The sequence below is a fragment of the Somniosus microcephalus genome, chromosome 12 (genome assembly GCF_052327205.1).
Source record: "Somniosus microcephalus isolate GS21.2 chromosome 12, FLI_Smic_1.0, whole genome shotgun sequence".
Lineage (NCBI taxonomy): Eukaryota > Metazoa > Chordata > Chondrichthyes > Squaliformes > Somniosidae > Somniosus > Somniosus microcephalus.
The window spans coordinates 218,302,070-218,329,580 of NC_140998.1; the positions used below are offsets into that span (position 1 = coordinate 218,302,070).

The window sequence follows — 27,511 nt, forward strand, 5'->3', positions numbered from 1 at the left end:
CAGGGAAACCAAACCGAGCCGCTCGTGTCTGCCTGGTTCATTGACGAGTGTGAGGGAGAGAGAGAGAGAAAGAGAGAGAGGGAGAGACACACAACAACACGCACACAGTGACAGGAGCCCAACGCAAGCTCTGCTCTCCCTCGCTCAGCAAGCTGGTCCCCACTTGGAACCCGACGCGGACTCAAATCTCAGACGTGACCTTGAAGAGCATGGGCACCGCGTCCTCGGCTGCTCAACCCAAGGTGGTTCACCTGGAAGTTGACGGGAGGATCCAGAAGGTGAGTTAATTCCGCACCGCTCGCTTTCTCCCTCATTCTACTCCTGGCGTACGGGGAATGTTACACGGGTTAAGTGAGTCGACAGTTCATCAGAGGCAGGGTTGCGAATGAATGCTTTCCTTGTTCTAGCAGGCACTCTGTCATTTTCATCCGACCAGGGGTAGTTTGTGTCACTCTGGTCCCTGAATCGATAATAGGATGTTAGAAAAAGGGACAAGGACAGATTGAGAGTGTGGACTCCAGTAGTGTACCTGTCCTGGGAGTGTTTGATGGGACAGTGTAGAGGGAGCTTTACTCTGTATCTAACCCGTGCTGTACCTGCCCTGGGAGTGTTTGATGGGGACAGTGTAGAGGGAGCTTTACTCTGTATCTAACCCGTGCTGTACCTGCCCTGGGAGTGATTGATGGGACAGTGTAGAGGGAGCTTTACTCTGTATCTAACCCGTGCTGTACCTGTCCCGGGAGTGTTTGATGGGACAGTGTAGAGGGAGCTTTACTTTGTATCTAACCCGTGCTGTACCTGTCCCGGGAGTGTTTGATGGGGACAGTGTAGAGGGAGCTTTACTCTGTATCTAACCCGTGCTGTACCTGCCCTGGGAGTGTTTGATGGGACAGTGCAGAGGGAGCTTTGCTCTGTATCTAACCCGTGCTGTACCTGCTCTGGGAGTGTTTGATGGGACAGTGTAGAGGAAGCTTTACTCTGTATCTAACCCGTGCTGTACCTGCCCTGGGAGTGTTTGATGGGGACAGTGTAGAGGGAGCTTTACTCTGTATCTAACCCGTGCTGTCCCTGCCCTGGGAGTGTTTGATGGGACAGTGTAGAGGGAGCTTTACTCTGTATCTAACCTGTGCTGTACCTGCCCTGGGAGTCTTTGATGGGCCAGTGTAGAGGGAGCTTTACTCTGTATCTAACTTGTGCTGTACCTGCCCTGGGAGTGTTTGATGGGACAGTGTAGAGGGAGCTTTACTCTGTATCTAACCCGTGCTGTACCTGCCCTGGGAGTGTTTGATGGGACAGTGTAGAGAGAGCTTTACTCTGTATCTAACTTGTGCTGTACCTGCCCTGGGAGTGTTTGATGGGACAGTGTAGAGGGAGCTTTACTCTGTATCTAACCCGTGCTGTACCTGCCCTGGGAGTGTTTGATGGGACAGTGTAGAGGGAGCTTTACTCTGTATCTAACCCGTGTTGTACCTGCCCTGGGAGTGTTTGATGGGACAGTGTAGAGGGAGCTTTACTCTGTATCTAACCCCTGGCTGTACCTGCCCTGGGAGTGTTTGATGGGACAGTGTAGAGGGAGCTTTACTCTGTATCTAACCCGTGCTGTACCTGCCCTGGGAGTGTTTGATGGGACAGTGTAGAGGGAGCTTTACTCTGTATCTAAAGCGTGCTGTACCTGCCCTGGGAGTGTTTGATGGGACAGTGTAAAGGGAGCTTTACTCTGTATCTAACCCCATGCTGTACCTGTCCCGGGAGTGTTTGATGGGGACAGTGTAGAGGGAGCTTTACTCTGTATCTAACCCGTGCTTTACCTGCCCTGGGAGTGTTTGATGGGACAGTGCAGAGGGAGCTTTACTCTGTATCTAACCCCGTGCTGTACCTGCCCTGGGAGTGTTTGATGGGACAGTGTAGAGGGAGCTTTACTCTGTATCTAAACCGTGCTGTACCTGCCCCGGGAGTGTTTGATGGGACAGTGTAGAGGGAGCTTTACTCTGTATCTAACCCATGCTGTACCTGCCTGGGATTGTTTGATGGGACAGTGTAGAGGGAGCTTTACTCTGTATCTAACCCCATGCTGTACCTGTCCCAGGAGTGTTTGATGGGACAGTGTAGAGGGAGCTTTACTCTGTATCTAACCCATGCTGTACCTGCCCTGGGAGTGTTTGATGGGACAGTGTAGAGGGAGCTTTACTCAGTATCTAACCCGTGCTGTACCTGCCCTGGGTGTGTTTGATGGGGACAGTGCAGAGGGAGCTTTACTCAGTATCTAACCCATGCTGTACCTGCCCTGGGAGTGTTTGATGGGACAGTGTAGAGGGAGCTTTACTCAGTATCTAACCAGTGCTGTACCTGCCCTGGGAGTGTTTGATGGGGCAGTGTAGAGGGAGCTTTACTCTGTATCTAACCCATGCTGTACCTGCCCTGGGAGTGTTTACATAAGAACATAAGAACATAAGAAATAGGAGCAGGAGTAGGCCAATTGGCCCCTCGAGCCTGCTCCGCCATTCAATAAGATCATGGCTGATCTGATCCTAACTGCCAATCCACTATGACAGGGCTATCTCCTGAATCTAACAGCATTAGACACACGAAAAACAGGAGCAGGATCAGGCTACACGGCCCCTGGGCCCGCTCCGCTACCCACAGGGCCATGACCTATCCGAACCTAGACTCATGTCCAAATTCCTGCCCGCTCCCCGTAACCCTTAATTCCCTTTTCTACTAGGAAACTGTCTGTTTCTGTTTTAAATTTATGTAATGATGTAGCTTCGACAGCTTTTTGGGGCAGCATATTCCATGGACCTACCACCCTCTGAGTGAAGTAGTTCCTCCTCATCTCAGTTTTGAAAGAGCAGCCCCTTATTCTAAGACTATGCCCCCTAGTCCTAGTTTCACCCATCATCTGGAACATCCTCCCTGCATCCACCCGATCCAACCCCTTCATAATCTTATATGTTTCAATAAGATCGCCTCTCATTCTTCTGAACTCCAATGAGTAGAGTCCCAATCTACTCAACCTCTCCTCATATGTCCATCCCCTCATCCCCGGGATTAATCGAGTGAAGTTTCTTTGTACTGACTCGAGAGCAAGTATGTCCTTTCTTAAGTATGGACACCAAAACTGTATGCAGTATTCCAGGTGCGGTCTCACCAATACCTTGTACAACTGAAGCAATACCTCCCTATTTTTATATTCTATCCCCCTAGCAATGAAAGCCAACATTCCATTGGCCTTCTTAATCACTTGCTGCACCTGCATACTAACCTTTTGAGTTTCGTGCACCAGGACCCCCAGATCCCTTTGTACTTCAGTACTTTCAAGTTTCTTGCCATTAAGATAATAACTTGCTCTATGATTTTTCCTGCCAAAGTGCATAACCTCACACTTTCCAGTATTGTATTCCATCTGCCAAATCTCTGCCCACTTACTTAGCCTGTCTATGTCCCCTTGCAGGTTTTTTATGTCCTCCTCACTCACTACTTTCCCTCCCATCTTAGTATCATCTGCAAACTTTGATGTGTTACACTCGGTCCCCTCCTCCAAATCGTTAATATAGATTGTAAAGAGTTGGGGACCCAGCACTGACCCCTGCGGAACACCACTGGTTACTGATTGCCAGTCTGAATAGGAACCATTTATCCCAACTCTCTGCCTTCTGTTAGATAGCCAATCCTCTATCCATGCCAGAATATTACCCCCAATCCCGTGATTTTTTATCTTAAGCAATTATCTTTTGTGTGGCACCTTGTCAAATGCCTTTTGGAAGTCTAAATACACTACGTCCACTGGTTCCCCTTTATCCACCCTATATGTTACTTCCTCAAAGAACTCCAGCAAATTTGTCAAACATGACTTCCCCTTCATAAAACCATGCTGACTTTGTCTTATTAAATTATGATTATCCAAATGTCCTGTTACTGTCTCCTTAATAATGGACTCCAAAATTTTACCTACCACAGATGTTAGGCTAACCGGTCTATAGTTTCCAGCCTTCTGTCTACTGCCCTTTTTAAATAAGGGTGTTACATTAGCAGTTTTCCAGTCTGCCGGGACCTTTGCTGAGTCCAGGGAGTTTTGGAAGATTATTACCAATGCATCCACAATCCCTACCGCCACTTCCCTCAAAACCCTGGGATGTAAGCCATCAGGTCCAGGTGATTTATCCGCCTTGAGTCCCATTATTTTACCAAGTACTACTTCCTTAGTGATTTTAATCGTATTTAGCTCCTCCCCCCCTATAGCCCCCTGCTTGTCAAGTGTTGGGATATTCTTGGTGTCCTCTACTGTAAAGACTGATACAAAATATTCATTCAGTGTTTTTGCCATCTCCATATTTCCCACCATTAATTTCCCGGTCTCATCCTCTAAGGGACATACATTTACTTTAGCCACCCTTTTTCTTTTTATATAACTATAAAAACTCTTACTATCTGTCTTTATATTTTTTGCTAATTTACTTTCATAATGTATCTTCCCTTTCTTAATCAATCTTTTTGTTATTTTTTGCTGTCTTTTAAAGTTTTCCCAATCCTCTATCCTCCCACTAGATTTGGCTACCTTATATGCCCTTGTTTTTAGTCGAATACTATCCTTAATTTCTTTACTTAGCCACGGATGGCTGTCTTTTCTTTTACACCCTTTTTTTCTCAGTGGAATATACTTTTTTTGGAATTTGTAAAATAACTCCTTAAATGTACACCACTGATCATGTATCGTCTTATCCTTTAACCTATTTTCCCAATCCACTTTACTCAATTCCGCTCTCATACCTTCATAGTCTCCTTTATTCAAGCTTAGCACGCTTGTTTGAGATACAGCCTCCTCACCCTCTAACTGAATATGGAATTCAACCATGTTATGGTCACTCATTCCAAGGGGATCCTTTACTAGGACATTTTTAATTAATCCTGTCTCGTTACACAGGACCAGATCTAAGGTTGCTTGCCCCCTGGTTGGTTCAGTTACATACTGCTCAAGAAACCCATCCCTAATACACTCAATGAACTCATCCTCAAGGCAGCCCTGCCCAATTTGATTCGTCCAATTTATATGATAGTTAAAATCCCCCATAATTATAGATGTTCCCTTATTACAAGCCTCAACTATTTCCTGATTGATACTCCGTCCAACCGAGTTGCGACTGTTCGGAGGCCTATATACTACACCCACTAGTGTTTTTTTCCCCTTATTATTCCTTATCTCCACCCAAACTGTTTCATTATCCTGATCCTTTGACCCAATGTCATTTCTCTGTATTACAGTGATTCCTTCCTTTATTAACATAGCCACCCCACCTCCCCTTCCTTCCTGCCTGTCCTTCCTGATTGTTAAATAACCTGGTATGTTTAATTCCCAGGCATTGTCACCCTGCAGCCATGTTTCTGTAATGGCCACAAGATCATACCCATATGTAGCTATTTGTGCCTTTAACTCGTCTATTTTGTTACGAATGCTACGTGCATTCAGATAGAGAACTTTCAAATATGTTTTGTGACACTTAGTTCCTGCTATTGCCCTTTTTATTACTTTACCTTTTACTCCACACCTTCTACCCCTTCCTGACACGCTCTGGTTTTTAATTTCCCCACTGCTACCTAAGTCTATGACCTTCTGTGTTGTCATTTGATGGGACAGTGTAGAGGGAGCTTTACTCTGTATCTAACCCCGTGCTGTACCTGTTGTATTGATTTGTATGTGGGTTCAATGACGACACATTCATGAAAGAGAATGTCTTTTAATCTAAAGTTTGTTCAACTCAGTTAACAGCATTACAGGAGACACCATCTTAGAGATCCATCTAAAAACGAAACTAAAACTAAACTCCCTCTCTCACATGCCCTCTGCTGGTAAGGCATAAATAATCAAACAGGCAAATATGCTGGTAAGGCATCATAATCAAACAGGCAAATACCATCACTATTTGCTGATATCATTATATCTCCCTTTCTTAAAACAAAAGTATTTTACTTTTATCTAACAACATGTTTTCTTTGTATTACTCTGCATTTTAACTGTAACACTTAATGAACTTACATTATCATTATCATTATCAAGGTTTTTTAACCTTGCTTTGTGTTTTCACATGTAATATGTAAATACACTAGAACTTGAAGAGAGAATAAGATAACATTACTTCCTTCTATAACAAGAGTCCTTAAATTTGCTCAATGAGTCTCTCAGGAGGCTTCACTTGTCTTGAGGATTTTCTTATTGATTGTCCTTGAATCTGAGTTGTTTCCTCAGATGATGGTTTCTCAGCTGTGTGATCAGGTTGTTCAACAGTATCAGTCTTTTGACCTGCTGTGTGATCAGGTTGTTCAACAGTATCAGTCTTTTGACCTGCTGTGGCTGGTCCCATGAGAAGATCGCGACGATTTCTTCGCAGAACAGCACCCTCATCTGTCTGAATGGTGTATGATCTTGGTTGAACTTCACTCAGGACAGTTCCCTTCTGAGTCCATATATTTGTTTTGTCTTTGAACCTTACTTGGTCACCAGTGTGGAGTTCAGGTAGGTTTTCTGTTCCTCTGTCATAGTAGTACTTTTGCTTTTCTTTCTGTTGTTCTTTGAACTTCCTCACTTTCTCCCCCTCTTTTGTTTTCAGGAGGTTCTCCAGGATGGGTAGGTTTGACCTTAGCAGACGTCCCATAAGGAGTTGGGCTGGTAACATACCACACTCGAGCGGCGTTGTGCAGTATACAAGCATGCTATGGTAGAAGTCAGTTCCACTGTCATTTGCCTTGTACATCAGTCTTTTCACTGTCTGGACCGATTTTTCCACTAGTCCATTGGACTGTGGAAAGTGAGGACTTGACGTTGTGTGGACAAAGTCCCACTCTTTGGCAAAGTGTCGGAAACTTGCATTGTAAAACTGGGGTCCGTTGTCTGTGAAGACCTCGCTTGCCACGCCATGTCTGGAGAATATGGCTTTCATACATGTTATCACAGCATCTGCAGTGGTGGTGTACAGTCTACAAACCTCTGGATACAGGGAGTAATAGTCTGTGACTACAAGATAGTCCTTCCCTTGACATACGAATAGGTCAGCGCCTACCTTCTGGTAAGGTCTGTCTGGCGCTGGGTGTGGCTTTAGTGGTTCTACCGGATTGCTTGCTCGATATTTCAGGCATATTGTGCAGTTTGACACCTCATTTGTCACATCTTGGTTGATTCGTGGCCAGTACATCACCTCTCGTGCTCTTTTCTTACACTTTTCGATTCCCAGATGTCCTCCATGGATCCTTTTTAGCATCTCTTTTCTCAGACTCTTTGGGATAACTATTTTACTTCCTTTGTAGATGATGTCTTCGACCACTGATAGTTCCGCCCTGCAGTTCCAGTACTCTGCCATGTCAGGTGAGCAGTCTTGCTTCATGTTGGGCCATCCATCCAAGATGCTTTTCCTCAGTCGTCTCATTGTTTCATCTTTGTTTGTCTCAGTCTTTATGAGCTCCATTTTTGCATCTGCTATGGGCAGTGCACTTGTGATCATGTCCACGTAGGCGTTCACTTTTTCATCCATTTTGGTGTTTGCGGGCTCACTTGGGTCAACAGCTCTGGACAACGTGTCTGCTGTATACATCAGCTTACCCGGTGTGTACGTAACATTCAGTGTATAGCGTTGCAACCTGATCATCATTCTTTGTATTCTAAGCGGACAGCTATTTAGTGGCTTTTGGAACAATGCAATCAAGGGCTTATGGTCAGTCTCTACACTGATTGCTTGTCCTGCCACAAATTGGTGAAATCTTTCACAGGCGTATGTGATGCTGAGCAGCTCCTTTTCTATTTGAGCATATCGCGTCTCCGCATCTGTCCTTGAGCACGATGCATATGCAATAGGTTGCCAGTAGTCATATTTTTGCAGAAGAACAGCACCGAGCCCACTCTGTGATGCATCTGATGATATCTTGATGGGTCTCGCTGGGTCATAAAACCTCAGAACTGGTTCCTCTGTGAGCAGTTTCTTTAGATCGCTCTATGACTTCTCATGCTCATGATTCCATTCCCATTCTATGTTCTTTTCAGTTAGTCTTCTCAGTGGCGCCATCTTTTCTGAGAGGTTGGATATGAATTTACCCATGTAGTTGATCATTCCATTAAACCTCTGCACGTCCTTTTTGCATTGTGGCTTTGGCATATTCTCAATGGCAGACACCTTTCTGGGATCTGGTCTGATGCCCTCACTGCTAAGGATATCTCCCACGAATGTCAGTTCTGTCACCCCGAGCTGGCATTTCTCTCTATTCAGCTTCAGGTTTGTTTTCCTTGTTGCTTCCAGCACTTTTTTCAGTCTCTCGTCATGCTCAGTTCTCGTGGTTCCCCATACTATGATGTCATCCATTGATGTATCAACTCCCTCCAGGTGCTCATAGATCATATGGATAGTTTTGTGATACACTTCAGGAGCTGAGGCAATGCCAAATGGTAACCTTAGGAATCTGTATCTGCCAAATGGACTGTTGAACGTGCACAGTCTTGAACTTGCCTCGTCCAGTTTCATCTGCCCAAATCCTGATGATGCATCTAACTTGCTGAAATACTTTGCATTTGCAAACTGTGACATGATTTCCTCACGTGTAGGAAGCTTGAAGTGCTCTCTCTTTATTGCTCTGTTTAGATCTCTTGGATCCAGGCAAATTCTGAGCTTTCCATTCTTTTTGTCCACAATGACGAGGGAACTCACCCACTCAGTTGGCTCATCTATCTTCTGAATCACGTTCAGGCTTTCCATCCTGTCCAACTTTGCCTTCAGTTGCTTTTGAAGAGCAAACGGAACTTTTCTGCATGGATGTATGACCGTTGGCATACTTTTATCTACTCTGATCATGTGTTCTCCTGGAAGGCAGCCTAGACCCTGAAATAGGTCGTTGTACTCTTTCATGAGTTCATCATAGACTGTCTCTCCTTTGCTTTCCACAACGAGGACTCTCTTTACCAGGTTCAGTCTCTCACAGGCTTTTAAACCTAGTATGGCCTGCACATCCTTTGGCACCATGATTAATGCTAGCGTGTGCTCTCTGTCCTTGTGTGTCACTTTGACAATGCATCTTCCTTTCACTGGTATATCAGTACCTGAGTATCCTGTCACTTTCACTTTTATTCCATGTATCTTTGGTCTGGGTCCAATTTTCTTAAAATCAGTCTCTGATATCACATTAACTTGTGCTCCAGTATCCAATTTAAATGGAATGTGTATGTCATTCACTTTTAGTGTCAAGATCCAGTCTCTTTTTTGTTTTTTGTTTTCAGACACGACATCCACATAGAACTCCTCTATCTCGCTTTCATCTACTGCATGGACCTTGCTTTGTTGTGCTTGGTTCTTGCAGCAACGGGCATAATTGTTGTTTTTGTTGCAACTATTGCATGTTTTACCATATGCTGGACACTTTTTTGGTGGATGCTGTGTACCGCATCGACTACATGACTGTTAATTGCCCCTTTCATTTTTGTTCGCTGGCCACGCCTCTTTTTTCACATTGGCGCTCTTTTTGTTAAACGGTTTGTGTCCGTTCATTCTCACTGCATCCACGTTGCAGCTACTGTCACTGAACAGCTCCTTTGCCTGCGACTTCACAGTCTCTGTAGCCCTACACAGTGCTATGGCTTTTCCCAGGTCTATATTTTGTTCTCTTAGCAGTCTTTCCCTTAGACCATTATCTGGAATACCACACACCAGTCTGTCTTTTATCAGCGAGTCTGTCAGTCCCCCAAATTCACACGTTTTGCTTCTATTTCTCAGTTCAGTCACATACTGATCAATAGTCTCTCCCGTTTTCTGTACACATGTGAAAAATCTGTGCCTCTCAAACATCACGTTATGTTTAGGTATACAGTAGGCCTCAAACTGTTCCATTATTTTATCCAGCTTCATTTTGTCTCCATCAGCAGCGAATGTGAAGTTATTATACACCTCCAGCGCTTCATCACCCACGACATGTAAGAACACTGACGCTATCATTTTATCACTTTTCTCGTCAGCTCCGATTGCTGCTAAATACAACTCCAAACGTTGTTTGAACCTCCTCCAATTTTCAGCCACATTACCTGTCAACTGAAGCTTCGCCGGTGGGTGTAATCCTACCATTTTTCACTTTGTTAGCTATTCTCCAATGGTAAGTAACGATGTTCTCTTTTGGCTTGCTAATATGTGCAGAGCTGATTTAACTTCAGATTTTTCCTCTTCATCTATTTCAATCACTTCTGACACCATGTATTCATTTGTATGTGCGTTCAATGATGACACATTCATGAAAGAGAATGTCATTTAATCTAAAGTTTGTTCAACTCAGTTAACAGCATTACAGGAGACACCATCTTAGAGATCCATCTAAAAACGAAGCTCAAACTAAACTCCCTCTCTCACATGCCCTCTGCTGGTAAGGCATAAATAATCAAACAGGCAAATATGCTGGTAAGGCATCATAATCAAACAAACAAATACCATCACTATTTGCTGATATCATTACACCTGCCCTGGGAGTGTTTGATGGGACAGTGTAGAGGGAGCTTTACTCTGTATTTAACCCGTGATGTACCTGCCCTGGGAGTGTTTGATGGGACAGTGTAGAGGGAGATTTACTCTGTATCTAACCCCATGCTGTACCTGACCTGGGAGTGTTTGTTGGGACAGTGTAGAGGGAGCTTTACTCTGTATCTAACCCGTGCTGTACCTGCCCTGGGACTGTTTGATGGGACAGTATAGAGGGAGCTTTACTTTGTATCTAACCCGTGCTGTACCTGCCCTGGGGGTGTTTGATGGGACAGTGTAGAGGGGGCTTTACTCTGTATCTAACCCGTGCTGTACCTGTCCTGGGAGTGTTTGATGGGACAGTGTAGAGGGAGCTTTACTCTGTATCTAACCCCGTGCTGTACCTGCCCTGGGAGTGTTTGATGGGGCAGTGTAGAGGGAGCTTTACTCTGTATCTAACCCGTGCTGTACCTGCCTGGGAGTGTTTGATGGGACAGTGTAAAGGGAGCTTTACTGTGTATCTAACCCGTGCTGTATCTGCCCTGGGAGTGTTTGATGGGACAGTGTAGAGGGAGCTTTACTCTGTTTCTAACACGTGCTGTACCTGTCCCGGGAGTGATTGATGGGACAGTGTAGAGGGAGCTTTACTGTGTATCTAATCTGTGCTGTACCTGCCCTGGGAGTGTTTGATGGGACAGTGTAGAGGGAGCTTTACTCTGTATCTAACCCGTGCTGTACCTGCTCTGGGAGTGTTTTTTGGGACAGTGTAGAGGGAGCTTTACTCTGTATCTAACCCGTGCTGTACCTGCCCTGGGGGTGTTTGATGGGACAGTGTAGAGGGAGCTTTACTCTGTATCTAACCCGTGCTTTACCTGCCCTGGGAGTGTTTGATGGGACAGTGCAGAGGGAGCTTTACCCTGTAATAGTGTTTTAAATACGTAGCATATTCAGATCTCACATTTGAAGTTTATTTTTGGAAACTTGCAGGCTGTTATTTACTCATCAAGTGATAAGGATCTGCAGTGGAAAGATGTTCCGTATCAGGTCAGGTTGATTTGTGATTTGAGAGACTATTTCAACCACTCCTGACTCCATTTACAACCTAATCATAGGAACATGGATTTCTGACAGCTCATTAAAATCTACATTTCCTGAGCGTGATGAGACTTCAAATTGCTGAATGGCTATCTAGAGATGGAATCCTTGAACATCACCTCATTGAAGGTCAACTGGCACCTACATAATCAATGCATCATTGTTTCCATCTTCGGTCCCCATATCAGCAGCAAACACTCACAGGGCAGGCACAGCACGAGTTAAATCGAGACTAAAGCTCCCTCTACACTGTCCCATCAAACACTCACAGGGCAGGTACAGCACGGGGTTAGATACAGAGTAAAGCTCCCTCTACACTCCCAACAAACACTCCCAGGGCAGGTACAGCACGGGGTTAGATACAGAGTAAAGCTCCCTCTACACTGTCCCATCAAACACTCCCAGGGCAGGTACAGCACGGGTTAGATACAGAGTAAAGCTCCCTCTACACTCCCATCAAACACTCCCAGGGCAGGTACAGCACGGGGTTAGATACAGCGTAAAGCTCCCTCTACACTGTCCCATCAAATACTCCCATGACAGGTACAGCACAGGGTTAGATACAGAGTAAAGCTCCCTCTACACTGTCCCATCAAACACTCCCAGGGCAGGTACAGCACAGGGTTAGATACAGAGTAAAGCTCCTTCGACACTGTCCCCACCAACCACTCCCAGGGCAGGTACAGCACGGGTTAGATACAGAGTAGAGTTCCCTCAACACTGTCCCATCAAACACTCACAGGGCAGGTACAGCACGGGATTAGACACAGAGTAAATCTCCCTCTACACTGTCCCATCAAACACTCCCAGAGCAGGCACGGCACGGGTTTAGATACAGAGTAAAGCTCCCTCTACACTGTCCCATCAAACACTCCCAGGGCAGGTACAGCACGGGTTAGATACAGAGTAAAGCTCCCTCTACACTGTCCCATCAAACACTCCCAGGGCAGGTACAGCATGTGTTAGATACAGAGTAAAGCTCTGTCTACACCGTCCCATCAAACACTCCCAGGGCAGATACAGCACGGGTTAGATACAGAGTAAAGCTCCCTCTACACTGTCCCATCAAACACTCCCAGGGCAGGTACAGCACGGGTTAGATACAGAGTAAAGCTCCCTCTACACTGTCCCATCAAACACTCCCAGGGCAGGTACAGCATGTGTTAGATACAGAGTAAAGCTCTGTCTACACCGTCCCATCAAACACTCCCAGGGCAGATACAGCACGGGTTAGATAGAGAGTCAAGCTCCCTCTAAACTGTCCCATCAAACACTCCCAGGGCAGGTACAGCACAGGGTTAGATATAGAGTAAAGCTCCCTCTACACTGTCCCATCAAACACTCCCAGGGCAGGTACAGCACGGGTTAGATACAGAGTAAAGCTCCCTCTACATTGTCCCATCAAACACTCCCAGGGCAGGTACAGCATGGGGCTAGATACAGAGTAAAGCTCCCTCTACACTGTCCCATCAAGCACTCCCAGGCAAGGTACAGCACAGGGTTAGATACAGAGTAAAACGCCCTCTACACTGTCCCATCAAACACTCCCAGAGCAGGTACAGCACGGGTTAGATACAGAATAAAGCACCCTCTACACTGTCCCATCAAACACTCCCAGGGCAGGTACAGCACGGGTTAGATACAGAGTAAAGCTCCCTCTACACTGTCCCATCAAACTCTCCCAGGGCAGGTACAGCACATGTTAGATACAGAGTAAAGCTCCCTCTACACCGTCCCATCAAACACTCCCAGGGCAGGTACAGCACGGGTTAGATACAGAGTAAAGCTCCCTCTACATTGTCCCATCAAACACTCCCAGGGCAGGTACAGCATGGGACTAGATACAGAGTAAAGCTCCCTCTACACTGTCCCATCAAACACTCCCAGGCAAGGTACAGCACGGGTTAGATACAGAGTAAAGCTCCCTCTGCACTGTCCCATCAAAAACTCCCAGGGTAGGTACAGCACGGGTTAGATACAGAGTAAAAGTCCCTAAACACTGTCCCATCAAACACACCTAGGGCAGGTACAGCACAGGGTTAGATACAGAGTAAAGCTTCCTCTACATTGTCCCATCAAACACTCCCAGGACAGGTAAAGCACGGGGTTAGATACAGAGTAAAGCTCACTCTACACTGTCCCACTAAACACTCCCAGGGCAGGTACAGCACTGGGTAAGGTACAGAGTAAAGCTCCCTCTACACTGTCCCATCAAACACTCCCAGGGGAGGTACAGCACAGGGTTAAATACAGAGTAAAGCTCCCTCTACACTGTCCCATCAAACACTCCCAGGGCAGGTACAGCACGGGTTAGATACAGAGTAAAGCTCCCTCTGCATTGTCCCATCAAACACTCCCAGGGCAGGTACAGCATGGGTTAGATACAGAGTATATCTCCCTCTACACTGTCCCATCAAACACTCCCAGGGCAGGTACAGCACGGGTTAGATACAGAGTAAAGCTCCCTCTACACTGTCCCATCAAACACTCCCAGGGCAGGTACAGCACGGGTTAGATACAGAGTAAAGCTACCTCTAAACTGTCCCGTCAAACACTCCCAGGGCAGTTACAGCACGGGGTTAGATACAGAGTAAAACTCCCTCTACACTGTCCCATCAAACACTCCCAGGGCAGGTACAGCACGTGTTAGATACAGATTAAAGCTCCCTCGACACTGTCACATCAGACACTTCCAGGGCAGGTACAGCACGGGTTAGATACAGAGTAAAGCTCCCTCTACACTGTCCCATCAAACACTCCCAGGGCAGGTACAGCACGGGTTAGATACAGAGTAAAGCTCCCTCTACACTGTCCCATCAAACACTCCCAGGGCAGGTACAGCACGGGTTAGATACAGAGTAAAGCTCCCTCTACACTGTCCCATCAAACACCCCCAGGCAAGGTACAGCACGGGGTTAGATACAGAGTAAAACTCCCTCTACACTGTCCCATCAAACACTCCCAGGGAAGGTACAGCACGGGTTAGATACAGAGTAAAGCTCCCTCTACACTGTCCCATCAAACACTCCCAGGGCAGGTCCAGCACGGGTTAGATACAGAGTAAAGCTCCCTCTACACTGTCCCATCAAACACTCCCAGGGCAGGTACAGCACGGGTTAGATACAGAGTAAAGCTCCCTCTACACTGTCCCATCAAACACTGCCAGGGCAGGTACAGCACGGGTTAGATACAGAGTAAAGCTCCCTCTACACTGTCCCATCAAACACTGCCAGGGCAGGTACAGCACGGGTTAGATACAGAGTAAAACTCCCTCTACACTGTCCCATCAAACACTCCCAGGGCAGGTACAGCACGGGTTAGATACAGAGTAAAGCTCCCTCTACACTGTCCCATCAAACACTCCCAGGGCAGGTACAGCACGGGTTAGATACAGAGTAAAGCTTCCTCTACAGTGTCCCATCAAACACTCCCAGGTCAGGTAAAGCACGGGGTTAGATACAGAGTAAAGCTTCCTCTACAATGTCCCATCAAACACTCCCAGGACAGGTAAAGCACGGGGTTAGATACAGAGTAAAGCTCACTCTGCACTGTCCCACTAAACACTCCCAGGGCAGGTACAGCACAGGGTTAGATACAGAGTAAAGCTCCCTCTACACTGTCCCATCAAACACTCCCAGGCAAGGTACAGCACGGGGTTAGATACAGAGTAAAACTCCCTCTACACTGTCCCATCAAACACACCCAGGTCAGGTACAGTGCCGGTTAGATTGAGAGTAAAGCTCCCACTACACTGTCCCATCAAACACTCCCAGGGCAGGTACAGCTCAGGGTTACAGACAGAATAAAGCTCCCTCTACACTGTCCCATCAAACACTCCCAGGACAGGTACAGCACAGGGTTAGATACAGAGTAAATCTCCCTCTACACTGTCCCATCAAACACTCCCAGGGCAGGTACAGCACAGGGTTAGATACAGAGTAAAGCTCCCTCTACACTGTCCCATGAAACGCTCCCAGGGCAGGTACAGCAGAGGTTAGATACAGAGTAAAGCTTCCTCTACACTGTCCCCATCAAACACTCCCAGGGCAGGTATAGCACGTGTTAGGTACAGAGTAAAGCTCTGTCTACACTGTCCCATCAAACACTCCCAGGGCAGATAGACCACGGGTTAGATACAGAGTAAAGCTCCCTCTACACTGTCCCATCAAACACTCCCAGGGCAGGTACAGCATGGGGTTAGATACAGAGTAAAGCTCCCTCTACACTGTCCCATCAAACACTCCCAGGGCAGGTACAGCACGGGTTAGATACAGAGTAAAGCTCCCTATACACTCTCCCATCAAACACTCCCAGGGCAGGTACAGCACGGGTTAGATACAGAGTAAAGCTCCCTCTACACTATCCCATCAAACACTCCCAGGGCAGGTACAGCACGGGGTTAGATACAGAGTAAAACTCCCTCTACACTGTCCCATCAAACACTCCCAGGGCTGGTACAGCGCGGGTTAGACACAGAGTAAAGCTCCCTCTACAATGTCCCATCAAACACTCCCAGGGCAGGTACAGCACGGGTTAGCTACAGAGTAAAGCTCCCTCTACACTGTCCCATCAAACACTCCCACGACAGGTAAAGCACGGGGTTAGATACAGAGTAAAGCTTCCTCTACAGTGTCCCATCAAACACTCCCAGGACAGGTAAAGCACGGGGTTAGATACAGAGTAAAGCTCACTCTACACTGTCCCACTAAACACTCCCAGGGCAGGTACAGCACGGGGTTAGATACAGAGTAAAGCTCCCTCTACACTGTCCCATCAAACACTCCCAGGCAAGGTACAGCACGGGGTTAGATACAGAGTAAAACTCCCTCGTCACTATCCCATCAAACACTCCCAGGTCAGGTACAGTGCGGGTTAGATTGAGAGTAAAGCTCCCACTACACTGTCCCATCAAACACTCCCAGGGCAGGTACAGCTCAGGGTTAGATACAGAGTAAAGCTCCCTCGACACTGTCCCATCATACACTCCCAGGGCAGGTACAGCACGGGTTAGATACAGAGTAAAGCTCCCTCTACAATGTCCCATGAAACACTCCCAGGGCAGGTACAGCACAGGTTAGATACAGAGTAAAGCTTCCTCTACACTGTCCCCATCAAACACTCCCAGGGCAGGTACAGCAAGTGTTAGGTACAGAGTAAAGCTCTGTCTACACTGTCCCATCAAACACTCCCAGGGCAGATACAGCACGGGTTAGATACAGAGTAAAGCTCCCTCTACACTGTCCCATCAAACACTCCCAGGGCAGGTACAGCACGGGGTTAGATACAGAGTAAAGCTCCCTCTACACTCTCCCATCAAACACTCCCAGGGCAGGTACAGCACGGGGTTAGATACAGAGTAAAGCTTCCTCTACACCGTCCCATCACACACACCTGGGGCAGGTACAACACGGGGTTAGATACAGAGTAAAACTCCCTCTACACTGTCCCATCAAACACTCCCAGGGCAGGTACAGCACGGATTAGATACAGAGTAAAGCTTCCTCTACACTGTCCCATCAAACACTCCCAGGACAGGTAAAGCATGGGGTTAGATACAGAGTAAAGCTCACTCTACACTGTCCCATCAAACACTCCCAGGGCAGGTACAGCACGGGGTTAGATACGGAGCAAAGCTCCCTCTACACTGTCGCATCAAACACTCCTAGGGCAGGTATAGCACAGGGTTAGATACAGAGTAAAGCTCCCTCTACACTGTCCCATCAAACACTCCCAGGGCAGGTACAGCATGGGTTAGATACACAGTAAAGCTCCCTCTACCTTGTCCCATCAAACACTCCCAGGGCAGGTACAGCATGGGGTTAGATACAGAGTAAAGCTCCCTCTAAACTGTCCCATCAAACAATCCCAGGGCAGGTACAGCACGGGTTAGCGACAGAGTAAAGCTCCCTCTACACTGTCCCCTCAAACACTCCCAGGGCAGGTACAGCACGGGTTAGATACAGAGTAAAGCTCCCTCTACACTGTCCTATCAAACACTCCCAGGGCAGGTACAATACGGGTTAGACTGAGAGTAAAGCTCCCTCTACACTGTCCCATCAAACACTCCCAGGGCAGGTACAGCACAGGGTTAGATACATAGTAAAGCTCCCTCTACACTGTCCCCACCCAACACTCCCAGGGCAGGTACAGCACGGGTTAGATATAGAGTAGAGTTCCCTCAACACTGTCCCATCAAACACTCCCAGGGCAGGTACAGCACGGGATTAGACACAGAGTAAATCTCCCTCTACACAGTACCATCAAACACTCCCAGGGCAGGTACAGCACGGGTTAGATACAGAGTAAAGCTCCCTCTACACTGTCCCATCAAACACTCCCAGGGCAGGTACAGCACGTGTTAGATACAGAGTAAAGCTCTGTCTACACCGTCCCATCAAACACTCCCAGGGCAGATACAGCACGGGTTAGATACAGAGTAAAGCTCCCTCTACACTGTCCCATCAAACACTCCCAGGGCAGGTACCGTACGGTTTAGATTGAGAGTAAAGCTCCCACTACACTGTCCCATCAAACACTCCCAGGGCAGGTACAGCATGGGTTAGCTACAGAGTAAAGCTCACTCTACACTGTCCCATCAAACACTCCCAGGGCAGATACAGCACGGGTTAGATACAGAGTAAAGCTCCCTCTACACTGTCCCATCAAACACTCCCAGGGCAGGTACAGCACGGGGTTAGATACAGAGTAAAGCTCCCTCTACACTGTCCCATCAAACACTCCCAGGGCAGGTACAGCACGGGTTAGATACAGAGTAAAGCTCCCTCTACACTGTCCCATCAACTCTCCCAGGGCAGGGACAGCACAGGTTAGATACAGAGTAAAGCTACCTCTACATTGTCCCATCAAACACTCCCTGGCAAGGTACAGCACGGTGTTAGATACAGAGTAAAACGCCCTCTACACTGTCCCATCAAACACTCCCAGGGCAGGTACAGCACGGGTTAGCTACAGAGTAAAGCTCCCTCTACACTGTCCCATCAAACACTCCCAGGGCAGGTACCGTACGGGTTAGATTGAGAGTAAAGCTCCCTCTGCACTGTCCCATCAAACACTCCCAGGGCAGGTACAGCACGTGTTAGGTATAGAGTAAAGCTCTGTCTACACTGTCCCATCAAACACTCCCAGGGCAGATACAGCACGGGTTAGATACAGAGTAAAGCTCCCTCTACACTGTCCCATGAAACGCTCCCAGGGCAGGTACAGCACTGGTTAGATACAGAGTAAAGCTTCCTCTACACTGTCCCCATCAAACAATCCCAGGGCAGGTACAGCACGTGTTAGGTACAGAGTAAAGCTCTGTCTACACTGTCCCATCAAACACTCCCAGGGCAGATACAGCACGGGTTAGATACAGAGTAAAGCTCCCTCTACACTGTCCCATCAAACACTCCCAGGGCAGGTACAGCACGGGGTTAGATACAGAGTAAAGCTCCCTCTACACTATCCCATCAAACACTCCCAGGGCAGGTACAGCACGGGTTAGATACAGAGTAAAGCTCCCTCTACATTGTCCCATCAAACACTCCCAGGGCAGGTACAGCATGGGGCTAGATACAGAGAAAAGCTCCCTCTACACTGTCCCATCAAACACTCCCAGGCAAGGTACAGCACGGGTTGGATACAGAGTAAAGCTCGCTCTGCACTGTCCCATCAAACACTCCCCAGGGCAGGTACAGCACGGGATAGATACAGAGTAAATCTCCCTCTACACTGTCCCATCATACACTCCCAGGGCAGGTACAGCACGGGTTAGATACAGAGTAAAGCTCCCTAAACACTGTCCCATCAAACACACCTAGGGCAGGTACAGCACAGGGTTAGATACAGAGTAAAGCTTCCTCTACATTGTCCCATCAAACACTCCCAGGACAGGTAAAGCACGGGGTTAGATACAGAGTAAAGCTCACTCTACACTGTCCCACTAAACACTGCCAGGGCAGGTACAGCACGGGGTTAGATACAGAGTAAAGCTCCCTCTACACTGTCCCATCAAACACTCCCAGGGGAGGTACAGCACAGGGTTAAATACAGAGTAAAGCTCCCTCTGCACTGTCCCATCAAACACTCCCAGGGCAGGTACAGCACGGGTTACAACAGAGTAAAGCTCCCTCTACACTGTCCCATCAAACACTCCCAGGGCAGGTACAGCACGGGTTAGATACAGAGTAAAGCTCCCTCTACACTGTCCCATCAAACACTCCCCAGGGGAGGTACAGCACGGGTTAGATACACAGAAAAGCTCCCTCTACACTGTCCCATTAAACACTCCCAGGGCAGGTACAGCACGGGTTAGATACAGAGTAAAGGTCCCTCTACACTGTCCCGTCAAACACTCCCAGGGCAGGTACAGCACGGGGTTAGATCCAGAGTAAAGCTCCCTCTACACTGTCCCGTCAAACACTCCCAGGGCAGGTACAGCACGGGTTAGATACAGAGTAAAACTCCCTCTGCACTGTCCCATCAAACACTCCCAGGGCAGGTACAGCACGGGTTAGAAACAGATTAAAACTCCCTCTACACTGTCCCATCAAACACTCCAAGGGCAGGTACAGCACGGGGTTAGATAGAGAGTCAAGCTCCCTCTACACTGTCCCATCAAACACTCCCAGGGCAGGTACAGCACAGGGTTAGATACAGAGTAAAGCTCCCTCTACACTGTCCCATCAAACACTCCCAGGGCAGGTACGGCACGGGTTAGATACAGAGTAAAGCTCCCTCTACATTGTCCCATCAAACACTCCCAGGGCAGGTACAGCATGGGGCTAGATACAGAGTAAAGCACCCTCTACATTGTCCCATCAAACACTCCCAGGCAAGGTACAGCACGGGGTTAGATACAGAGTAAAACGCCCTCTACACTGTCCCATCAAACACTCCCAGACCAGGTACAGCACGGGTTAGGTACAGAATAAAGCTCCCTCTACACTGTCCCATCAAACACTCCCAGGGCAGGTACAGCACGGGTTAGATACAGAGTAAAGCTCCCTCTACACTGTCCCATCAAACTCTCCCAGGGCAGGTACAGCACAGGTTAGATACAGAGTAAAGCTCCCTCTACACCGTCCCATCAAACACTCCCAGGGCAGGTACAGCATGTGTTAGTTACAGATTAAAGCTCCCTCTACACTGTCCCATCAAACACTTCCAGGGCAGGTACAGCACGGGTTAGATACAGAGTAAAGCTCCCTCTACACTGTCCCATCAAACACTCCCAGGGCAGGTACAGCACGGGTTAGACACAGAGTAAAGCTCCCTCTACACTGTCCCATCAAACACTCCCAGGGCAGGAACAGCACGGGTTAGATACAGAGTAAAGCTCCCTCTACACTGTCCCATCAAACACTCCCAGGGCAGGTACAGCACGGGTTAGATACAGAGTAAAGCTCCCTCTGCACTGTCCCATCAAACACCCCCAGGCAAGGTACAGTACGGGGTTAGATACAGAGTAAAACTCCCTCTACACTGTCCCATCAAACACTCCCAGGGAAGGTACAGCACGGGTTAGATACAGAGTAAAGCTCCCTCTACACTGTCCCATCAAACACTCCCAGGGCAGGTACAGCACGGGTTAGATACAGAGTAAAGCTCCCTCTACAGTGTCCCATCAAACACTCCCAGGGCAGGTACAGCACGGGTTAGATACAGAGTAAAGCTCCCTCTACACTGTCCCATCAAACACTCCCAGGGCAGGTACAGCACGGGTTAGCTACAGAGTAAAGCACCCTCTACACTGTCCCATCATACACTGCCAGGGCAGGTACAGCACGGGGTTAGATACAGAGTAAAACTCCCTCTACACTGTCCCATCAAACACTCCCAGGGCAGGTACAGCACGGGTTAGATCCAGAGTAAAGCTCCCTCTACACTGTCCCATCAAACACTCCCAGGGCAGGTACAGCACGGGTTAGATACAGAGTAAAGCTTCCTCTACAGTGTCCCATCAAACACTCCCAGGTCAGGTAAAGCACGGGGTTAGATACAGAGTAAAGCTTCCTCTGCAATGTCGCATCAAACACTCCCAGGACAGGTAAAGCACGGGGTTAGATACAGAGTAAAGCTCACTCTACACTGTCCCACTAAACACTCCCAGGGCAGGTACAGCACAGGGTTAGATACAGAGTAAAGCTCCCTCTGCACTGTCCCATCAAACACTCCCAGGCACGGTACAGCACGGGGTTAGATACAGAGTAAAACTCCCTCTACACTGTCCCATCAAACACACCCAGGTCAGGTACAGTGCCGGTTAGATTGAGAGAAAAGCTCCCACTACACTGTCCCATCAAACACTCCCAGGGCAGGTACAGCTCAGGGTTAGATACAGAGTAAAGCTCCCTCTAAACTGTCCCATCAAACACTCCCAGGACAGGTACAGCACAGGGTTAGATACAGAGTAAATCTCCCTCTACACTGTCCCATCAAACACTCCCAGGGCAGGTCCAGCACAGGGTTAGATACAGAGTAAAGCTCCCTCTACACTGTCCCATGAAACGCTCCCAGGGCAGGTACAGCACAGGTTTGATACAGAGTAAAGCTTCCTCTACACTGTCCCCATCAAACACTCCCAGGGCAGGTACAGCACGTGTTAGGTACAGAGTAAAGCTCTGTCTACACTGTCCCATCAAACACTCCCAGGGCAGATACAGCACGGGTTAGATACAGAGTAAAGCTCCCTCTACACTGTCCCATCAAACACTCCCAGGGCAGGTACAGCACGGGGTTAGATACAGAGTATAGCTCCCTAAACACTGTCCCATCAAACACACCTAGGGCAGGTACAGCACAGGGTTAGATACAGAGTAAAGCTTCCTCTACATTGTCCCATCAAACACTCCCAGGACAGGTAAAGCACGGGGTTAGATACAGAGTAAAGCTCACTCTACACTGTCCCACTAAACACTGCCAGGGCAGGTACAGCACGGGGTTAAATACAGAGTAAAGCTCCCTCTGCACTGTCACATCAAACACTCCCAGGGGAGGTACAGCACAGGGTTAAATGCAGAGTAAAGCTCCCTCTACACTGTCCCATCAAACACTCCCAGGGCAGGTACAGCACGGGTTACAACAGAGTAAAGCTCCCTCTACACTGTCCCATCAAACACTCCCAGGGCAGGTACAGCACGGGTTAGATACAGAGTAAAGCTCCCTCTACACTGTCCCATCAAACACTCCCCAGGGGAGGTACAGCACGGGTTAGATACACAGAAAAGCTCCCTCTACACTGTCCCATTAAACACTCCCAGGGCAGGTACAGCACGGGTTAGATACAGAGTAAAGGTCCCTCTACACTGTCCCGTCAAACACTCCCAGGGCAGGTACAGCACGGGGTTAGATACAGAGTAAAGCTCCCTCTACACTGTCCCGTCAAACACTCCCAGGGCAGGTACAGCACGGGTTAGATACAGAGTAAAACTCCCTCTGCACTGTCCCATCAAACACTCCCAGGGCAGGTACAGCACGGGTTAGAAACAGATTAAAACTCCCTCTACACTGTCCCATCAAACACTCCAAGGGCAGGTACAGCACGGGGTTAGATAGAGAGTCAAGCTCCCTCTACACTGTCCCATCAAACACTCCCAGGGCAGGTACAGCACAGGGTTAGATACAGAGTAAAGCTCCCTCTACACTGTCCCATCAAACACTCCCAGGGCAGGTACAGCACGGGTTAGATACAGAGTAAAGCTCCCTCTACATTGTCCCATCAAACACTCCCAGGGCAGGTACAGCATGGGGCTAGATACAGAGTAAAGCACCCTCTACATTGTCCCATCAAACACTCCCAGGCAAGGTACAGCACGGGTTTAGATACAGAGTAAAACGCCCTCTACACTGTCCCATCAAACACTCCCAGACCAGGTACAGCACGGGTTCGGTACAGAATAAAGCTCCCTCTACACTGTCCCATCAAACACTCCCAGGGCAGGTACAGCACGGGTTAGATACAGAGTAAAGCTCCCTCTACACTGTCCCATCAAACTCTCCCAGGGCAGGTACAGCACAGGTTAGATACAGAGTAAAGCTCCCTCTACACCGTCCCATCAAACACTCCCAGGGCAGGTACAGCATGTGTTAGTTACAGATTAAAGCTCCCTCTACACTGTCCCATCAAACACTTCGAGGGCAGGTACAGCACGGGTTAGATACAGAGTAAAGCTCCCTCTACACTGTCCCATCAAACACTCCCAGGGCAGGTACAGCACGGGTTAGACACAGAGTAAAGCTCCCTCTACACTGTCCCATCAAACACTCCCAGGGCAGGAACAGCACGGGTTAGATACAGAGTAAAGCTCCCTCTACACTGTCCCATCAAAAACTCCCAGGGCAGGTACAGCACGGGTAAGATACAGAGTAAAGCTCCCTCTGCACTGTCCCATCAAACACCCCCAGGCAAGGTACAGTACGGGGTTAGATACAGAGTAAAACTCCCTCTACACTGTCCCATCAAACACTCCCAGGGAAGGTACAGCACGGGTTAGATACAGAGTAAAGCTCCCTCTACACTGTCCCATCAAACACTCCCAGGGCAGGTACAGCACGGGTTAGATACAGAGTAAAGCTCCCTCTACAGTGTCCCATCAAACAGTCCCAGGTCAGGTACAGCACGGGTTAGATACAGAGTAAAGCTCCCTCTACACTGTCCCATCAAACACTCCCAGGGCAGGTACAGCACGGGTTAGCTACAGAGTAAAGCACCCTCTACACTGTCCCATCATACACTGCCAGGGCAGGTACAGCACGGGGTTAGATACAGAGTAAAACTCCCTCTACACTGTCCCATCAAACACTCCCAGGGCAGGTACAGCACGGGTTAGATCCAGAGTAAAGCTCCCTCTACACTGTCCCATCAAACACTCCCAGGGCAGGTACAGCACGGGTTAGATACAGAGTAAAGCTTCCTCTACAGTGTCCCATCAAACACTCCCAGGTCAGGTAAAGCACGGGGTTAGATACAGAGTAAAGCTTCCTCTGCAATGTCGCATCAAACACTCCCAGGACAGGTAAAGCACGGGGTTAGATACAGAGTAAAGCTCACTCTACACTGTCCCACTAAACACTCCCAGGGCAGGTACAGCACAGGGTTAGATACAGAGTAAAGCTCCCTCTGCACTGTCCCATCAAACACTCCCAGGCACGGTACAGCACGGGGTTAGATACAGAGTAAAACTCCCTCTACACTGTCCCATCAAACACACCCAGGTCAGGTACAGTGCCGGTTAGATTGAGAGAAAAGCTCCCACTACACTGTCCCATCAAACACTCCCAGGGCAGGTACAGCTCAGGGTTAGATACAGAGTAAAGCTCCCTCTAAACTGTCCCATCAAACACTCCCAGGACAGGTACAGCACAGGGTTAGATACAGAGTAAATCTCCCTCTACACTGTCCCATCAAACACTCCCAGGGCAGGTCCAGCACAGGGTTAGATACAGAGTAAAGCTCCCTCTACACTGTCCCATGAAACGCTCCCAGGGCAGGTACAGCACAGGTTTGATACAGAGTAAAGCTTCCTCTACACTGTCCCCATCAAACACTCCCAGGGCAGGTACAGCACGTGTTAGGTACAGAGTAAAGCTCTGTCTACACTGTCCCATCAAACACTCCCAGGGCAGATACAGCACGGGTTAGATACAGAGTAAAGCTCCCTCTACACTGTCCCATCAAACACTCCCAGGGCAGGTACAGCACGGGGTTAGATACAGAGTATAGCTCCCTAAACACTGTCCCATCAAACACACCTAGGGCAGGTACAGCACAGGGTTAGATACAGAGTAAAGCTTCCTCTACATTGTCCCATCAAACACTCCCAGGACAGGTAAAGCACGGGGTTAGATACAGAGTAAAGCTCACTCTACACTGTCCCACTAAACACTGCCAGGGCAGGTACAGCACGGGGTTAAATACAGAGTAAAGCTCCCTCTGCACTGTCACATCAAACACTCCCAGGGGAGGTACAGCACAGGGTTAAATACAGAGTAAAGCTCCCTCTACACTGTCCCATCAAACACTCCCAGGGCAGGTACAGCACGGGTTACAACAGAGTAAAGCTCCCTCTACACTGTCCCATCAAACACTCCCAGGGCAGGTACAGCACGGGTTAGATACAGAGTAAAGCTCCCTCTACACTGTCCCATCAAACACTCCCCAGGGGAGGTACAGCACGGGTTAGATACACAGAAAAGCTCCCTCTACACTGTCCCATTAAACACTCCCAGGGCAGGTACAGCACGGGTTAGATACAGAGTAAAGGTCCCTCTACACTGTCCCGTCAAACACTCCCAGGGCAGGTACAGCACGGGGTTAGATACAGAGTAAAGCTCCCTCTACACTGTCCCGTCAAACACTCCCAGGGCAGGTACAGCACGGGTTAGATACAGAGTAAAACTCCCTCTGCACTGTCCCATCAAACACTCCCAGGGCAGGTACAGCACGGGTTAGAAACAGATTAAAACTCCCTCTACACTGTCCCATCAAACACTCCAAGGGCAGGTACAGCACGGGGTTAGATAGAGAGTCAAGCTCCCTCTACACTGTCCCATCAAACACTCCCAGGGCAGGTACAGCACAGGGTTAGATACAGAGTAAAGCTCCCTCTACACTGTCCCATCAAACACTCCCAGGGCAGGTACGGCACGGGTTAGATACAGAGTAAAGCTCCCTCTACATTGTCCCATCAAACACTCCCAGGGCAGGTACAGCATGGGGCTAGATACAGAGTAAAGCACCCTCTACATTGTCCCATCAAACACTCCCAGGCAAGGTACAGCACGGGGTTAGATACAGAGTAAAACGCCCTCTACACTGTCCCATCAAACACTCCCAGACCAGGTACAGCACGGGTTAGGTACAGAATAAAGCTCCCTCTACACTGTCCCATCAAACACTCCCAGGGCAGGTACAGCACGGGTTAGATACAGAGTAAAGCTCCCTCTACACTGTCCCATCAAACTCTCCCAGGGCAGGTACAGCACAGGTTAGATACAGAGTAAAGCTCCCTCTACACCGTCCCATCAAACACTCCCAGGGCAGGTACAGCATGTGTTAGTTACAGATTAAAGCTCCCTCTACACTGTCCCATCAAACACTTCCAGGGCAGGTACAGCACGGGTTAGATACAGAGTAAAGCTCCCTCTACACTGTCCCATCAAACACTCCCAGGGCAGGTACAGCACGGGTTAGACACAGAGTAAAGCTCCCTCTACACTGTCCCATCAAACACTCCCAGGGCAGGAACAGCACGGGTTAGATACAGAGTAAAGCTCCCTCTACACTGTCCCATCAAACACTCCCAGGGCAGGTACAGCACGGGTTAGATACAGAGTAAAGCTCCCTCTGCACTGTCCCATCAAACACCCCCAGGCAAGGTACAGTACGGGGTTAGATACAGAGTAAAACTCCCTCTACACTGTCCCATCAAACACTCCCAGGGAAGGTACAGCACGGGTTAGATACAGAGTAAAGCTCCCTCTACACTGTCCCATCAAACACTCCCAGGGCAGGTACAGCACGGGTTAGATACAGAGTAAAGCTCCCTCTACAGTGTCCCATCAAACACTCCCAGGGCAGGTACAGCACGGGTTAGATACAGAGTAAAGCTCCCTCTACACTGTCCCATCAAACACTCCCAGGGCAGGTACAGCACGGGTTAGCTACAGAGTAAAGCACCCTCTACACTGTCCCATCATACACTGCCAGGGCAGGTACAGCACGGGGTTAGATACAGAGTAAAACTCCCTCTACACTGTCCCATCAAACACTCCCAGGGCAGGTACAGCACGGGTTAGATCCAGAGTAAAGCTCCCTCTACACTGTCCCATCAAACACTCCCAGGGCAGGTACAGCACGGGTTAGATACAGAGTAAAGCTTCCTCTACAGTGTCCCATCAAACACTCCCAGGTCAGGTAAAGCACGGGGTTAGATACAGAGTAA

General features: G+C 48.5%; 1 pseudogene; it reads left to right on the top strand.

Moving 5' to 3' along the window:
* The first annotated feature begins 209 nt into the window (after nt 1-209).
* The window catches only part of LOC147110131 (high affinity cGMP-specific 3',5'-cyclic phosphodiesterase 9A-like), a 156,551-nt pseudogene continuing 129,249 nt past the window's right edge, over nt 210-27,511 (top strand).